This window comes from Dipodomys ordii, unplaced genomic scaffold, assembly GCF_000151885.1.
Source record: "Dipodomys ordii isolate 6190 unplaced genomic scaffold, Dord_2.0 Scaffold18, whole genome shotgun sequence".
In the NCBI taxonomy this organism is placed as follows: domain Eukaryota; kingdom Metazoa; phylum Chordata; class Mammalia; order Rodentia; family Heteromyidae; genus Dipodomys; species Dipodomys ordii.
Genome location: NW_012267234.1, coordinates 3,391,717 through 3,409,930, shown reverse-complemented (window position 1 = coordinate 3,409,930; position 18,214 = coordinate 3,391,717).

The window sequence follows — 18,214 nt, the reverse complement described above, 5'->3', positions numbered from 1 at the left end:
TCTTCTTCTTCTTCTTCTTCTTCTTCTTCTTCTTCTTCTTCTTCTTCTTCTTCTTCTTCTTCTTCTTCTTCTTCTTCTTCTTCTTCTTCTTCTTCATGTGGCCTGAGTGCTGTCCTTGGGCATTTTGTGGACAAGATTAGTGCTCTACCACTTTAAGCCACAGCACCACATCTGGTTTTCAAGTGGTAAATTGTAGATAAGAGTCTCAAGGTGACTTTTATATCTGAGCTGGCTTCAAACCACAATCCTCAGATGTCAGCCTTGTGAATAGCTGGGATTATAGTTGTGAGGCACTAACTGATACTTCTTCTTTAAGAATAATTCAGCAGGGGTAGCATTCAGCACTGAATCTATCCTGTCCTGGGATGGTGGTTATTGTTGAGAAAATGTACATATAGACACAAACACACGCACACACACGCACACACACACACACACACACACACACACACACACCAATCTACAAACAATGCAATTCAAATCAAAATCTCAAAGTTAGTCAGGCTCAAAGATACAGAGGTCCCATGCTTCCCTTATTTGTAATAACTAGTATATGTCTGAGACAAGCAGAAAAGGTCAGATAAGATGATGTTAGGCAAAATGAACCTCAAGGTAAGGATTCAAATGTTTTTTTCTTTCTTGCGATTGTTTCTAACATATTTATAAGATTATTTCTTTGTTGCTTTGTATGTCCTTCCCCCACGGTATAACCCGTATTTTCACTGTATGTGATGTTGGTATAATTTGTGCTTGGGAAAAAACAAATTGTTTAAATACGGATACAGGTGGACTCATTGCAACAATGAGATGTACAAGACATTAGATCAAAAAACAAACTTTATAACTTAGGTGGCAGCAGAGGATGGGAAACACAAGTTGGGGGGGAGGAATGGGAAGGCATGGGAAGGGGAAACAAAGGAGGAGGCTACAATGCTTGATAACAAACATACTCATTACCTCAGCCATGTAATTGTAATCCATTTATATGGTATTTTCACAATAAAAAAACTCAATGTAATTTTAAGCAAAAATAGGAAAGATCAATCTTAAAATTCACATGGAAAGTGGCAAAAACTCCCATGCTCCTGGATTGGAAAGATCAACATCATGACAATGGCAATACTTACAAGGCTATCTACAAATTCAATGAGATACCTATCAATATTCCAACTGCATTCTTCACAAAAATAGAAGAGGCAATCCAAAAATTTGTGTAGAACAATGAAAGACCCCGAATAGCAAAACAATCCTCAACAGAAAGAACAGTGCTGGATGAATATCAATACCAAATTTCAAACTCTACTATAAAGCCATAGTAATCAAAACAGCTTGGTACTGGCACAAGAACAGACCTCGGGACCAATGGAATAGAATTGAAAACCCAGAAATGAACCTAGAGAACTACAGCCATCTAATCTTCGATAAGGGAACTAAAAAAATAGAATGGAAGAAAGACAGCCTCTTCAGTAAATGGTGCTGGCAAAACTGGTTAACTACTTGTAGTAAACTAAAACTAGATCCTTATATATCACCCTGCACCAGAATCAACTCCAAATGGATCATTGACCTCGGAGTCAAAGCAGACACTCTGAAAACATTACAGGATGGAATAGGAGAAACCCTAGGTCTCCTTGGCACAGGCCGAAATTTTCTCAATAGAGACCCGGAAACACAACAAAACAAAGAAAGGTTGGACAAATGGGATTGCATGAAATTGCAGAGCTTCTGAATGGGGACATAGCTAGCAAGATCAATAGAAAGCCCAGGGATTGGGAGAAGATCTTCACTAGCCATACAACAGACAAGGGTTTCATATCTAAAATATACCTGGAACTCAAAAAATTAAATCCCCCCAACAACAAATCTTCAAAGAAACAACTGCTCAATAAATAAGTGGGCTAAAGACTTAAGGAGAAACTTCTCTGAAGAGAAAAGAAGGATGGCCAATAGACACAGGAAGAAATGCTCACCGTCTCTAGCCATAAAAGAAATGCCAATCAAAACAACATTGAGATACCACCTCACTCCAGTTAGAATGGTTATAATCAAGAACTCTAATAATCACAGATGCTGGAGGGGATGTGGACAGAAGGGTTGTTTACTGCATTGTTGGTGGGAGTGTAAACCTGTTCAACCACTTTGGAATGTAGTATGGAGGTTCCTCAAAAGACTCCACATTGAGCTCCCCTATGACCCAGCAATCCCACTTTTGGGCATTTACCCAAATGTTCACAAACAAGATCACACTAAAGCTACCAGCACGACTATGTTTATTGCAGCACTATTTACGATAGCTAAGATATGGAACCAACCCAGATGCCCCTCAGTAGATGAATGGACCAAGAAAATGTGGTATATACACAATGGAATTCTATGCCTCCATCAGAAAGAATGACATTGCCCCATTTGTTAGGAAATGGAAAGGCTTGGAAAAAATTATATTAAGTGAAGTAAGCCAGGCCCAAAGAAACATAGGTCCCATGGTTTCCTTTATTTGCAATAACTAGTATATGTCTGAGTCAAGCAGAAAAGGTCAGATAAGTTGATGTTAGGGAAATGAACCATAAGATATATATTCAAATGTTTTTTTTTTCTTTCATGCGATTGTTTATAACACATTTATAAGATTATTTCTTTGTTGCTTTGTATTTCCCTCCCCCACAGCATACCCCCCTGTTTTCACTGTATTTGATGTTGTTATAATTTGTGGAGAAGGGAAAAAACAAATCCTTTAAATAGGGATATAGGTGGACCCATTGCAACAATGAGATGTACAAGTTGTTATGTCGAAAACGAACTTTACAACTTTGATGGGGGGGGAGGAGGGTTGGGTGGGGGGGCTGGGGGAGGATGGGATGGGATGGGAAGGGGAAACAAAGGAGGAGGCTATAATGCTTGATAAGAAATGTACTCATTATCTTGCCTATGTAATTGCAACCCCTCTGTACAGTATTTTCACAATAAAAAATAAAATTCATATGGAATTATAAAACATCCAACTGTCAAGAACCTTTGTGGAAAAAGGACAAAAATGAAGCCATCACAACACTGGGTTTCCAATTATACTTCAGAACCATAATAATGAAAATGAATACATGTGCCAATGAAACAAAACAGACCCTCCCTCAAAAAATCACAGCTACTGCTATCTGACTTTTAACAAAGAGCCAAGCATATATGTTGAGGAAGAGATAGCTTCTTCAATAAATGGTGCTTTGAAAAACTAGATACCCACATTTAGTTCAGCATTATTTACCATAGCTAAGATATGGAACCAACCCAGATGCCCCTCAGTAAATAAATGGCTCAATAAAATGTGCTATATATACATAATGGAATTTTATACTCCAGAAAGAATGACATGACCCCCATTTATAAGGAATGGAAAGATTTGGGGAAAAAAATCATATTAAGCAAAGTAGGCAAGACCCAAAGAAATATAGATCTCATGATTTCCCTCATTTGCAATACTTAGTATATGTCTAGGAGAGTCCTAGCAGACGAGCAGAATAGCTCAATAGTTATACACATGCGATCATATAAGATGATGCTATTCAAAATGAACTCCAAGACATGGAAACAAGAGGTTATTCTTTGTTATTGTTGTTTGTTAATGCACTATGGGATTTTTTCTTTAGTGTTTTTCTTCCTATAGTTTATCTCCTGTTGTCACTGTATTTAATTTTGGCACCCTGGGTATTGTATATACATTTATCTGAATTAGAGAAGGGAAGGGGAAGAACCAAATGGTGAGGACAAAGGATGAACCAATGCAACAGCGATAGTCAGAGGGAGGGGGTAACAAGTTCCCCAAGAAACGTGCTCACTGGCTTACATACGTAACTGTAATCCCTCTGTTCACCACCTTCACAATAGAATTATTTTTTTAATTTCTGTTTTTAATAGAATGCTGCCAGCCCAGTAAATAAGAGACACAAATGACAAGTGCATTGCCTCAAACTAAAAAGCTTTTACACATCAAAGACAATTATAACAATAATAAAGGGACAAGCCACAAAATGGGAGAAAAACTTGGCCAACTATTCATCAGCTGAAAGCTTAATGTCTAAAATATCCAAACAGTTCAAAAATTAACTAGCAAATGAAATACTCCAATTATTCAATGGAAAAATTACTAAACAGAAAATTCTCAAAGAAGGACACAAATGGCCAGTAGATACATAAAGAAATACTATATCCTTGGTCATAAAGAAAGTGGAAATCAAAATTACACTGATTCCATTTTATCATAGAATTTTGGCCAGGATGAGAAGCTGGTGTCTAATACTGTGGGTATGTAACTTATTGTGTGCACTATAGAAATTGCTGTAGACATTATGGAATATCTAAACATATAATTCCTGATGACCCTGTTATATCATTCAGACATATAATATATAAAGGAATACAAGTCAACCTATGGCACAGTACCTATACCCCAGTTTCTATTATTGCCCCACAAACAATAATCAAGCTATATCATCATTCTAAATGCCTAGAAAGTATGAACAAGTTAAAAAAAATACTGCATGGGCTGGGCACCAGTGGCTTACGCCTTTAATCCTACCTACTCAGGAGGCTGAGACCTGAGGATCTCAGCTCAAATCAGCCCAGGCAGGAAAGTCCATGAGACGCTTATCTCTAATAAACCATCAGAAAACCAGAAGTGGTGCTGTGGCTCAAGTGGTAGAACACCTGCCTTGAGCTTAAGAGGTCAGGGACACCTCCCAGGCCCAAATTTCAAGGCGTACAACTGACAAAATAAATAAATAAATAATGCATGTATACACAAAGAAACATGTTTTTCAGCTATATATACAGAATTAAATATGTCTATGTCTATCAATCATCTATATATTTAAATATATATCTCCTTATCAATCTATCTATGAAGCTATTGGAAACCACTAGAATTTTTCATAAAAAGGCAACAAAGAAATGGCCTAACTCTAAAGAGGATTCCAATTCAATCAAAATGCAGTGCATATGTCTCTAGAAATATCACCATGAAACTCTTTGCATAATAAGTTTACTCTAATAAAAATCAAGGGAAAAATGTTTGATATATAGAGAAAAAGTGGCTCTTGATGTAGGTTTAATATTTAAAATAGATGATTAGAGTAGAAACTTGGAGAAAATGAAGAAATTTTAATGTGGCCAATAGAATACATTAGAACTACTTTTTTTGGCAGGAGGAAGGTCCGGTCGTGGGGCCTGAACTCTGGGCCTGGGTGCTGTCCCTCAGCTTTTTAGCTCAAGGCTAGCACTCTGCCACTTGAGCCACAGCACCACTTCCGGCTTTTCTCTTTTTGCTTATGTGGTGCTGAGGAATTGAATCCAGGGCCTAATGCATGCAAGGCAAGCACTCTACCACTGAGCCAGCTTCCCTGCTTTAGAACTACTTTTTTAACACCTGAACTAAATTAAATGTACTTCTTGCCAAAAAGAAATTCACCTTGGATCTATGGCTTTCTTTACGTGAAATAAAGGAACAAGTAAACAATAACTCTTCCAAAGAAATCATTTGAATTAGACTTGGGAACATATTGTAAACCCAAGACTGAAAACAGGAATGAATGCATGCAACAAAAAAAAATAGGGTAAAATGGCAAAATAAGCAACTTAAGTGACATAAAAAATACTATTTAAGGACTTAATTCTAATTCTGACTTCCAACCATTGACTGTAATTATATACCACTGGCAAAGCAGAAGACTCTGACTATGAATAATTGGTATAGGAACTGCTGTCAATTTGGACAAAGGTGATAATAACAGGAGTGGACTATATTTAATAGAAAAGCCCTCATTAAAAATATTTTTAATGACAAATGTTTGCTCTTGATAAGAGACACAGAGAACAAGATTCCCAAAGAGATTTTGTTGAAACCTTTGGGAACTACTATTAAAAAAAAACCATGAAGATGTAGGCATCAACAACTGTATGTACTAGCTACTCTATATGTGTTTATGAAGTTTTCCACCATATTATGTTTTAATAAAGACAAATAGAAAACCAAGTTAAGTAGAGATTAAAGGATTATAAGTTTGTGATGCAAACTCTTAAAAAACAATTACCACTTTAAATTCCTAATCTATGTGAATTATTTCCTTGATGGTACCCAACCAAACCAAAATGAGGCACTTGAGAGATTATCATTTTTATTCATAATCATTTATTCCAAATATGATTCTCATTACAGTAACTTCATGGCTCAGACTGATTTTCTAATAAGATTATTTCTTAAACTGAAACTTAAAATAGCTCTATTTTTTTTATAAAAATATATTTCAGCTGAAAAATGTACTGGAACCTTTCCTCATATAGTTATGTTGTCTTTTAGGAAACAAGCAAAATAGAATAAAACAAAAATAGAAAGATAGCAATGTTGGAAAGGCTGCAAAAAACTGAAAGCCTTGTACATTGTAAGAATTGAAACTAGTACAGCAATTATGAAAGACAGTATAAAGTTTCCTTAAAATATTAAAGGTATGCAGGGTGCCAGTGGCTACTCAGGAGGCTGAGTTCTGAAGATCACGGTTTAATGCCAGCCCTAGCAGGAAAGTTTGTGAGACACATTTCCAATTAACCACCAGAGAACAGGAAGTGGCACTGTGGCTTGAGTGGTAAAGCAGTTGCCTTGAGCCCAAAAGGAGGGAAAACACCCAGGCCCAGAGTTCAAGCCCCAGGACCAACAAAACAAACAAACAAACAAACAAATGTATGCAGAACAGTCATACAAGCCATCATTATAAATTTAAATTAACATCTCTAGGAGATACTTGGCTTCCCATGCTCACTCTCATAATATTCATAATAACCACAGTGCAAAAATTACACATCCACCAGTAGACAAATGAATGGAGTTCTCTCCATGTATATAATGGAATGGTATTCAGCCTTAAAATAAAGTAAGACATCCTATCATGTATGACAGTATGGGTGAGCATAGTGACATGTGTCAAGTGGAATAAGTTGCTGCAGGAGAGAGATTTCATAACTCCAAGGAATCTAAAATATTCAGAATCTTAAAAGGCCTTCCTTACTGATAGGGTGGCTAAGCCACTGGAAAAATGGGAGCTGCTGCTCATGGATTCAGAGTTTCAGTAATTCAAGATGAATCAGGTTTAACGATTTGCTGGACAACAGTTGTGTTCAGTGACTAACCAGTGCTATATTATGTCCTCAAAATGAGTAAAGAAGGTACATGTCATATTTAGCATCCTTACTACAAATAAAAAGGCAGAGGAGAAGTAGAGAGAAACTTGCGGAGGCCATGGGTATGTTTATTATCTTTTGGTAGCAATATTTTTATGGATGAATGTACATGTCACAGGTGGTTATACTGCACTTTAAATACTATTTCTTAATTATCAATATATACAAAATATCAATATAAACAAAATAAACAAAAAATATTTTTGAGCCTGGGAGGCAGAATACTGGTCAAAAGATATCCATGATCCAAATCTAGAACCTTCTCTAAATATCTTATATGGCAAAAGTATAATTATAGAGGTGCTGAACGATTTTGACATGGGAAGGTTACTGGAGATTGCTCAAATGCAATCGTAATATAATCAAAGGGCTCATGAAGATTAGAAGATCTTTTCACTGTTTGGTCAGAGGGTGATTTGACTACAGAATAGTCAGAGAGAGGCAATGATTCTAGCTTTGGATATAAAAACCAAATTCTGTGGACAAAGAATATAGGAACTCTACAGAGCTTACAAGGCAAGGAAATAATGTCCCTTGAAGACTTCAGAAAGGTAGTTTGCTTGACAGATACCTTGATTTTAGTCCCAGAGTATATTCATTTTATCCGTCCTGTTTTTAGTCCCATTTTAAATCACTAATACAAAAGAATTCCCCTTAATAATACTCTGTTTTTCCACCAAACCTCATTTATTTCCTTTATTCCTACTTAGGTTTTTAGAGTGAAATGTGTCACATGACTTGACTTTGGAAGTCTTTAAAAGGAATATACACTCTGAGGTGTCTGAATTTACATTTTAAGATAAAATTTATTTTTCCAAATTGTGCTATAAGCTTGTGTTGATTTCTCAAAGCCCTTATCATTATTTTCTTCAAGAAAAAATGTTCATCTGACATCTCTTCATTATTATTCTCTTGTTCTATTTCTACCTGCTTCAGCTCCTTCAAAAGATAGATACATCTTTCTGGAAACTATCCAGTGATACCATGTGATACTAAATTTTATAAAATAAAAAATTAATAATAGTAAACATAAAATTAATGTGATATGTTTGAATTTTTAATATTATGGAATATTCTATTTTTATGATTTTACCATACATATATGTGCATATATTTTATAGTATATTTTAAGTGTATACTATATTTGTGAGGTCAGAACTGAGATATACCATTCTCAGATAATAACACTATCAACTAAATACTTATAATTCACATAATAGATTATCATCTCAAAACTATTCAAACACGTTTTGATATCTTACTAAATAACAAATACATGACATGTTTGTGACCATCACTCACCTACTGCATATGCCTATGTCAGACATTGTCATCAGATCAATAATTCCTTGCCTTAACTTCCACCAGATATTGTAACCAATTACCCCTTATTGAGCAGCTAAAAAGAGAACAAATGCCTTCCATTGCAGTCCTGGAGAGTAGAAGTCTGAAATCCAAATGTCAGAAGGGCACACTCCCCTCTGATAATTTCAGGCATTAGCTCCTGGTATTTGCCGACCATTCTTAACAATCCTTGGCTTGTAGCTTGAGCAATCCGAACTATCATTAGGGGAGCTTCTTTTGGTGTTTCTTCTCTTTATTTAAGTATGTCTCTTTGTGCAGTTGCGCCAGTCATTGGATGTGTGACTCACTGAGAGTCGATCTAAACTGAATCACTTTGAGCTGAGCCTATTTCCACAGAAGAGCTTTTCTTGTAAGTGCGAGAGATGAGGATTTCAGCACATACCAGAGGCGAATAGTTCACAATACAACATCCCCAACTTCCACAGGCAGAGTCCAAATGCTCTACAGATATTTCAGAAGGTGTCTCACAATCAGTACAGGGCAGAGTGGATGGAAAAGAGAATTTGAAAACACACACACACAATATTGAGGAATATTAAAATCTAAGTGTTCTGGAAAAGGAAACAACAAAATCTGGCTGAAATTAAGTGTGCCAGCTTGCTCCAGATACCCAATGCTTCTGTTTTCAAGAATTGCATATACAAAATGGGAAACATAATAAAACACATGCTACAGGGTCATGGAACTGAACCGAGGCAATGCATGCAAAAGAATCATTCAGGGCATATAAAATGATTAATAAATGCTGGCAAGTAATGCACATTTCCCTCAGAATATTTTTGGTTTTGATGTTTTCCACACTATTGGAATGATTATATATATTGGTCATTGTACAAATATCACATCAATAAAACATCCTTGGTATTACGCTTGGGACTATATTTAGTCCATATTACAAGTTAAAATGGACAAACTATCCATTTTGGTGATTTTTATTATCGAAGTATTAATTTACAATGTAAAGTATTAATTTACAATGTAAAGCATAAAAAAGGGTTTTTCACAATCTACAGCTTTCTACACTCATCTCTATCTCTCTTTTTTTCCTTGCTTTTTTCTTCTTATGTATTTACCTATAAGATATACATTTTATGTATTTACAGCTACATTATTTTTATATTTTATTACCTTTTAGTAGTTGTACACGAAGCAGTTTATTAATATAATTCATAAAATACATAATATCATGCAGAGCAATTTTCAGGTTTTACAAATATGTGGGAACATGATAGTTCAGTTTTTACAGTATTCTATTTGGTATGCTTATTAAAATGTATTTAATTTGTATAATATATCAGTGTTGTATTTGGTTCCATGCTGATTATTTTAATTTAGGCTAACTGATGCCTTCAGGGGAAAAAAACAACATGTCCTTAAAATTAAATTTTAAAAATATGATTTAAAACTGACTGAATACATAAAGACAAAAATTTAACAAAAGTACAGTGCAAGAAATAGGAATTTGTACTTGGAGAGGGTCCAAGAGCAGATAAAGCCCACATTTCATGCGTGCAATGAAATTCAACTAAAGTTAAAAGCTCAAAAGCATTTCTTCAGACAGGTTTTCTATGAAGCACTGGTGATGATATATCGAGTAAAAGAACAATGCTGTTTTTATTTGTTGTGTCATTTAATCAATTTTCATGTGCAAATGTAGTGTCACTTATTAGGTCCTGGGTTCATAAAAAGCCTCTTTCTCTGGAGTCTACCAAATTAGATGAATGACAGGTAGAAAAAGTTGTTTACCTTCATTTTTAAATTACTTAGACTAGTTAAATAAAAGGTTCATATATTTATAGGTACTAATTATTACTAAATTAAATATTGTTACAAATACAAGGAACTTGATGTGGAGCAGTGACACTCGTTCCCTTAGCTCTTTTGCGATGGTGATATTTTCTTTCTGCATCACAGAACCAGATTTCCATGCTAAACGACACTGATATTAGGAAGAGATATGTTATATTTAGATGCAAATTAGTAATCACACAGGGGAGAAATCCACCCTGTTCTATCATGACAGACATCTGCCATGGGATCTAAGACTCACTGAATGGTTTCATCAGCTGTCAATGCAACTTGACTTACTAACATTTTACACATTTTTCCCCTGTATCCAAATATCATTGCTCAAGATTATTTTCCCCAAAGAATGTCATATCAATTCTCAAGCTTATATATACTTATACATAATTTTTTGCAAACACAATAATAACTGTTGAGAAAGAAAATTCATTCATCTATTGACTCAAAACTCGTTGGAGATAGACTGTGTTTTAAATAGTCAATGGCACTTTTCCCCAGAGATAGGAAAGGGGAGTTATTTTGGTATTCTTTTGAACAGAAACCTGATATTTGAAAACAACTGAAAATAAAAGCAACTTTATCACCTGCTCCAGGTATTTAAATTTATGCTGCTCATTTTCCCCCATGCATAATATATAGGCACTCACCTCAGGTAAAAACAACATCAGAAGACAGGAGGGAAAGAAAAAAAACACTAAACCAAATTAAACCAGCAGGATTAAGCCAAAATTTAGTTGCAGCCTGCTTGATCAGTGATGTTTTATTCATCAATCGCCTGCACTTACATTGAATTGTTTATGCACAGATTTCAAGTATAAATAACAAACCCATCACTTCATCCTCCTTGTGTAATATCTCGAATGAGTGTGGTACCCAGTGCGGTACCCAGTCGTTGGCTGGGTCCATCTACGTGTTCAAGTGCTTTGTAAAATGACTTCTTATCACTTATATTAAACCTTTTTTGCAGATGAAATTAAAACGATTTTCAGGTGTTTTAAGAAATAATGAGACAGTATTTAAGTACTTAGCTACTTTATGAAAGTGAGCAAGACATGAACAGGGACAATATTAGTACATTTATGTACCAGAGCAAATTGCTGATATAACTTATGTCACTCAATGCTTATGTTTTACAACTGAGAGTATTTATCAATCTTTTTCTCATTAAGTATTCTAGAGGACAGGAAAAGCTACAGGGCGATATAATATATACTGTAATGATGTCTACTCCCATAAAGATTGGTTCAGTATGATCACCCTGCAAAGGGAATATTGAAGCAGGAATCAGAATGGTGAAGAGATTAAGTTACAAGATCATTGAAAAACATCCCAAATAGAGTCACAATTAAGTACATAGGTCCTGAGACTGGGACAAGCTTGGCATATTTCTGGAATACAAAGAATACTAGTGTCTTTCATATTACCTAATTCTGCCTAATTCTAAGTGCATAATCTACATGCACCTGAAGAACACCAAGTTGCTTCAAGAAGACCTTAGAAAACACATAGACTTATTTGTTCTCTTCCTGAAGCAATCAATCACTGTTTTATGTCTATTTTCACAGGCAAGATCTCTCTATGTAGCCCAGATTGTTCTCAGATTTAAGCTCCTCCTACCTCAATCTCCCAAGTGCTAATTCAGACGTGTGTCACCATGTCTACCTTTATATGAACAGTGTATTTCCATTTATTATTATTTCATTTCTCTTCATAGGCTCTATCTGACAAACAATTGTTTTTCAAATCTAGCATATATATATGTATATGTATATGACTGAGATATTTGTGGAACAACACTTAGTTTACATGTACTATGGTAACTTATATTTCCAAGGATGAGTGGATGGATGAGCATATTTATTGCTTTATTCATAATTAATGATCTGGAAAAAATAAGTTTATGAAACCTATATTCCTATGACTACTATTTTGAACACATTCAATTATTTTGTTTGAGAATGGTGCTAACTTTTTAATGATATGTTTTTAGCTTTAAAAACAGTCAAAATAAGGGTTGGGAATATGGCTTAGTAGTAGAGTGCTTATCTCGCATGCATGAGGCCCTGGGTTTGATTTCTCAATACCACATAAATAGAAAATAAATAATAAAAATTAACAGACTAAAAACGATTTAAAAAATGCAGCCAAAGCACAGTATCATTGTAATGAGAATGTGTGATTACAAATATATGCTTGGAAGTTAGTTGGTGCACAGTTTCAATATTTTGAATGAATAAATTAATATATACACATTAGCTGTACATCGACATACATATTGGATGTCATATGAAAAATATAAGTTCACTATAAAAGACATAGGAAGCCCAATTACAATACTCAGTGACATTTTTAAGGTCAGATTTTGGAGTTTTCTTTGACTTTATTGTAGACAATTACTTTGTAGACAATATAATAGTGTGGACAACATTTTTATTACATTATATTAGTATACAAGGGCAAATTTCTTTGTTATATCCCCACTTATTTACACTTACACATTTACAATCAGCTTTGTGAAGATATCTTTTTTACTGATATGTGGAGATAGGCTAATATACTAAGTATGCTTGCTTGTGTAAAGAGAGTTAAGTAAAATAGAGATGAACTTCATTTTGAATGTGTGTTAATATGATCAAAAGTCAATTTCAAAAAAATTTAGGGCTGGGATGTAGCTCAGTGGCAAAGCGCTTGCCTAGCAAGTGCAACGTCCTGGTGTTCGATCCCCAGTACCAAAAAAGAAAAAGACAAAAAAAAATTTAAAAGGCACACTTATTGCAAATGCTTTTAAGTCAAAAGCATACTGCAATAAGGAAAGAGACTAAAACTTTGGACCAAAAGCTCCATAGTCAATTTAGAAGCAAGGAGAACCTGAGTTTGCCTATCATACAGATTTGTTCCTTCTCACAATAATAGCGTTTTTACTTAATTTCAAAGGTATCAGACCAGTCAGGTGATAGTGAAATGGAAAAGGCACATTCCGGAAGCCTTTGAAGACTTTCTCATCCCAGATACCTTTTTCTAGTTTGGGATTTTAAGCAATAATGAATAGGTAAATCTTTTAAGTATCAATTTAATATCGATATTCCCTTCTTTCAGATTCAAGTCAGGTGCTGACAAATATAGAGTGCCGAAAAAAATAACATTATATCTTTTCCTTTGAACTACTAATAGTTCTTTATTGTATAACATTATCCTCAAAAGTGTGGCATAGGGCAAAAGCCCTGGAAATAGGTGTAGGGGAAGGATCTCATGCAGGTTCCTCCACTGGCAAGCTTCCGGTGTGTCCCTTAGTCTCATTTCATTGCATTGATTCTTACTTTTATTAAAGGGAAAGATTTTCACATACTCTTTCTTATTAGAAATTAGAAATTTCAATGAGAGACAAAGTAGTTGCTCTTAACATGGCTGTTAATGACAATTTTAGCCAACACACACAATGAAAACATTCTCTATAAACAAAAGGCTCTGTTCATTTTTCAAATCTTGATTTGTTTGTTCCCTTTTGAAATGTGGAGTGAGTTATGATGGCCACTTGGCATACTTGAAGCCCTCCAAATTGTCAATTCTTCGCTCTTTCCTAAGCTCTGGAGGTCTATTTTCCCTGAAATGTTTGTTTCTCTCAATTTGTAGCTCTCTGTAGGTTCCCACACTCAGAGCACAAAATGAAAAATACAAAGAAGACTGAATAATCTTGCCCCAAATTTATTACAAATAGCAATTTAAAAGACTCATTAGCACAGTATGAAACATAAAAAAAGGATCGTAATCAAAGAATGTGAGAAAACTATAGAAAATGTGTGGGTACACAGCTCCCTAGCTCTCAACCACATCAAAATGCATGATGCCTTGCACATACAAGAATCAATAAGTACATTTTTGTACTCATTTAATACTGTTATTGGAATTAAACTATAGTTATAAATACTAATTAGAGTTATATCATTAGTGATGGAACATGTTCAGTATTTTCTACCAGGCTCCTGTAAAAGGAAAAGAAAAGAAAAGCCCCTCAAATTGGTTAGAATTCATCAATTTGTGTTGTGTTTCATACTTGTATGTATCAGGGTTAAAAAAAAAAATACAAGAATGGGGAAACAATCCCCAGGTTTCAAGGGACTATCAAATCTCATTGACGCTGGTTTCCTGCAAGTCAAATAAAAAGGAAAAGTCATCTCCTTGGTTCTCATGTACTGCTGCGTTGGTCAAATTGAGCCAATTGTAATTTTTCAAGGTTGTTGAACTCACCAGGGATGACAAGGACAGAAAATGCTCTGTGCATTGGCTTCAGCCGATTCCCAAAGATTTTTCAGTCTACACTATTGGCTTTTTTGTATATATTTTGTGTGAAGATACTGTACAGAGGGATTATAGTTGCATGAGTAAGGTAATGAGTACATTCCTATTGAACTCCTGCACCCTGGATCTAAGAGCTCTTAAAGACTCTAGTTAAGAGCTGATGGTGCCTCACTCAGGATTCTCTGCTTCTTTGTTAACAGTATAGGTGACCTCCTCCTTCTCCAGCCCTGAGCTACAGTCTGGACCAGAGCAAGGCTTCTCTTTGATTGAAGCTTCTCCATGAAGCTCTGGAAGTTCACACACTTCCTAGAAAACGCTAATGTGTCACAGGGTAGAATGGGCCACACACGGAATCTAGAAAAACATCAAAAACAAACAAACAAACAAACAAAACTACAACAAAAAAAAACATGGAAATAAGACCTAGAAGAAGTAAGGGTAAAGACTGGGGAGATGGAGTATGGCTGGGGAAAGTTCATGACTTTATGCGTTGTTTCTGCATGTTGGCACTGTGGAACCAGACCATTCATCATGAGTGACGGCCCACTGTGAATGGTCGAGTATATAGCTACATCGCTGGCTTGATTTGAGTTGCACTTTCTTCATAGTATAAATATCAGAAAGGTCTCTCTACTGTTGCAGACATTACACAGTGACAAATGGATGGGGAGAAAGTCTCCAATACCTTAGAATGAGCCATCTTCTCCTCCTGGTTTAAATGACATCGTTTGCATGTCAGCTTTTGATATTAACCATATGTTTTTTTAATTTTTCTTCATATCCTCTGTTATCAATTGGATGAAGCTCTAATGTGATGATATCAAAAGTTAGGGAAGAGATTATGCTTGGATGAGGTCATGAAACTATTTCCTTTGTGATGGAATTGCCCTCTATCTCTGTTTCCCATGATGTAAGAACCAGAAGAAGGCATCTATCTGGAAGCCATTGAAATATTCCTCACCAATTTTGACCATAGCAGCACCCTTACCCCAGACTTCTCCCCTCCAGAAACATGAGAAAATAAGTTTCTGTTGTCAAGCACCCAGCAACCCAAGATGGCATATGCATCCTTTCCTTGCAGAAAGTTCTCTCTCTCTTCCTCTCCTTCCCCCTCTCCTTCTCCCTCTCCCCCATCTCTCGCCTCATTCTCTCTCCTCTCTCTCCCCCATCCCCCCTTCTCTGTCTCTTAAATCTTACCATGCTTCTCAGGTCATTCTATAAAATTATATTATAAACATTTGCTACAAAGGATAAGTAGATTTGTGCTAGTAAAATTAGAAAAACAAAACTCTGATACAGCTTTTATGTGCCAAAAGGAACCATAAAACACACACCTCAAATCAGCTAGGTATCTGAGGTTGCTCTGAAAGGAATTAAATAGGATGATTTAGTAGAATTAACCCCTGGGGCAATACACTGTTTAACTTGAGCAGGCCTGGAAGCTAGCAAGAAGGAGCCATAACAATCACCAGGCTTAAGAGGCAGCAATTCAGGAACTCTGGTGTGAGAACCAGGTAGGGTGGTCACCTGAAAAGAAGGGTAGGAGAGTGAGTGGTTGTCCTGTGACAGGGACAAGGCAAGACTGACATAAACAGGAAGAGATGTGCTCTGGAGTCTTCTGACAACTTCTAATATCAACTATTCTGAAGAGTTGTATTCAATTTGTTCTATGCAGCTTCCAATTATGAACACCATTAATCTTATTCTTCTGTAGCCATATGGTTTTATAAACAATTTACCTAAAATCCTTAAACAAAGCTAAGGTGAACATCTAATTTACCAGTTATCAAAACAGAGTACAGGAAATGGAGACATGGTTTTTGTTGGTGGTGGTTTTTGTCTTTTTTTATGCTTGATAGGAGGCACAAAATGGTGTCCCAGTAATGGAAGGAGAGAAGATAAGCAAATATAGTCATGGTATTCCAAAATATGATTTAATATGAACTATGTAACTTGCAAGTATCCATCCCAGCCATTCCAGGGGACCACACCTAGACAATCACATACAGGAGAAGAGGTTTCTAAGAAGGTTTATTAGTGGGGCCATATCTCCCATGGGAAAGGGAGTAATATGGTATCTGCCCCCATCCAAGTTTTAGCTTGTAACTCTGGGCCTACTCTGCATGAGCAGGTAGGTCTGGGGAGAGAGTTGGAATGCCCACCTCTCCTAGCAGGGGCTCTAGGGCAGAGAAGAGTTCAGATCTGGGTGGTGCTAGGTACTACAAGGTGCATGGGAAAATGTAATGGGAGGGGCTGAGGACCTGGGGTGGAGAGAATGCTATCATAACTTGTGGGCAGGGATGAGAGACAGAAACCATGGGCAAGTCTTAAAGAGAAGAATTGCACTCACTACCTGGATTATAGATTTATCACCCTTCTGCCCAATTCCTTAATAAAAAAGAAAACATTGTAGTTTTTTAATCTAGGAAGTGGGTAACAACTGAAGTCTCAGAAATTACTCTGAGGATTAAATATATTGGTGTAGTCCTGGGCATCTATCCAGAACATCACAAGCCAGGGTCCTATAAAGACACTTGCACATCTATGTACATTTCTGCTCTATTCACTATAGCCAAGTTGTGGAAACAGTCCAGATGCCTTCCAGTAGATAAGTGGATCCAGAAAATGTGGCACCCATACACGAAGGAATTTTACACAGTCCTTAGGAAGATATATATATATATATATATATATATATATAAACATATATATTAAATATATAAACATATATATACATATATAATATTATTTGTAGTGAAATGGATGGACCTAGGACAAATCATGTTAAGTGAGGTAAGCCAAGCTCAGAGAAAGAAATGGTGCATGTTTTCTCTCATATGCAGAAGCTACATGTACAATACCCCAGAACATAATAAATTATACAGGACACTAGACATTCAAACACAGTGAGACCAAAGAAGGATACTCTTAGGGAGGAAGACTAAGGTAAAATGCCTATGAACATCTGATCGTACAAAATAATATTTATCAAAATGAACCCCAGGAAATGGACACATGAAGTTGTTTTTTTCTTTTGTGCTGTTTTTGTTTTCTCCTCTTTCTCCCTCCATTTCTTGTGCTTGGGGATGGCAGGGGAAAACTGGGAGACAGTGAAGAAAGGGTGACATTGTTCAAAGTGAAATGTCCTCTCCACTTGCCTTATATAACTGTAACCTCTTTGTACACTAGTTTTTTAATAACAATAAATAAATAAAATATACATAAATATGTTGACATTGCAGCATGATTTAACAAAGATGTAGTTAGAATATTATAATCTTTATAATTATAAATTTCCTCAATCTAGACTGTATTCCTACAATTGAGTATGGGGAAAAGGCATGTGAACTCCACGCTGAATGTAGAATGGGAGATTCTTACTATTCTTTAAAACAGATCACAGTGAGCAGAATAAGAGACGCCAGAAAATGGATAGCATATAAAAGTATAGTTTTGAATAAACTAGAGTGTAGGTAAGAAATCCAGTGTGATGGAATAGGAGAAACCCTAGGTCTCCTTGGCACAGGCC